General features: G+C 40.3%; 1 non-coding gene across 1 annotated transcript; it reads right to left on the minus strand.

Moving 5' to 3' along the window:
• Window positions 1–344: 344 nt before the first annotated feature.
• LOC145406538 (5S ribosomal RNA) lies at window positions 345–463 on the minus strand. Its single transcript, XR_013898561.1, has one exon. It is a non-coding gene; the product is annotated as a 5S ribosomal RNA (ribosomal RNA).
• Window positions 464–1,219: the final 756 nt, after the last annotated feature.

Genomic DNA, 1,219 nt, shown 5'->3' on the forward strand with positions numbered 1-1,219 from the left:
ACTCTGGAGCCAATGCCAGTGACTCGCAGGAACCCGACAGTGGAGAGAGGAAATTAACTAAATGAAAGTAAAATGCAGAGGGTTTGGACAGACAAAGTACAAGGGAAAGAAAGAGAGCAAAAAGAATATAGATAAAAGTGTCCCTTTTAGTCGGCTCATACGACAAGCCGGGAATACTGGGGAAGTATTCTATCCCCCATTCCCCAGGGTAGATATATATATATATGTTCATTCATTCATTGCCAGACGCCATGTATCCCAAACGGGGTGGCCAACGGCTTAGAGTTAATTGTTTTACAGGGAGGGGCACTAATCCTCCACCAACCCCATTTGACACATAGGGATGCCAAGAGCATCTGGTGTTCCCAGGCGGTCACCCATCCAAGTACTAACCAGACCCAACGTTGCTTAACTTCGCTGATCGGACGGGAAGCAGTGTACTCAACGTGGTATGGCCGTTGGCTATATATATATTATATATATATATATATATATATATATATATATATATTGTTACGGAACAGAGAGAGATAATGAACACTTCAAGTGAGAATACTAAAATCACTACTGTCCCGTAAAGTTCCAGGTTCAAAACAAAAGACTTAGGTAAAATTACAAGTTAAAGTTTAATGCTCAAACTAACAACTAAACATTCAGGACTCATAAGGATAATGTAATGGCAAAACATGTTACATATATGGTTAACTGCAATAGCCTCTATTAACACGAATTGAGCAAGAGCAAATTTATCTAAGTCAGCCTGACTCAGCCTGATAAAATGAGAAAACCGGACAATGCTCAGTTAAACCTAGATATAGATACAAAATATTACTAATACTGGCTGACAGTAAAAATTTTACCAGGCTTACGAATTAACGCCTTATGCTATACAGTACAAGAAAAATGGTAATAACACTTATACTCAAATTATACAGCAGCTAGATGGTTGGAGACTTCCTGAGCACTCACAAAAATAATAATATACTGTTCAGGGGAGGACAGAGATGTGAACAGAATGAGGAGTAGATCTAAGTGGCAACTAATGCAGAGACTGAGCTCATTATATAGGGGGCCAGCAGAGCTTGATTCAACTTGTAAGAAGGACGCGCAAATGAAGGCATAGAGGACGAAGAGTTGACACTCCTGCTCTGAACAACAGAAAGAACGACTTACTCTACTATAAGGGGGAGAAGGGGGGAGTGAGGTAGAACACGCAAGC

The sequence above is a fragment of the Coenobita brevimanus genome, chromosome 70, assembly GCF_032717465.1.
Source record: "Coenobita brevimanus isolate Jiangsu-jjx chromosome 70, ASM3271746v2, whole genome shotgun sequence".
Taxonomy (NCBI): domain Eukaryota; kingdom Metazoa; phylum Arthropoda; class Malacostraca; order Decapoda; family Coenobitidae; genus Coenobita; species Coenobita brevimanus.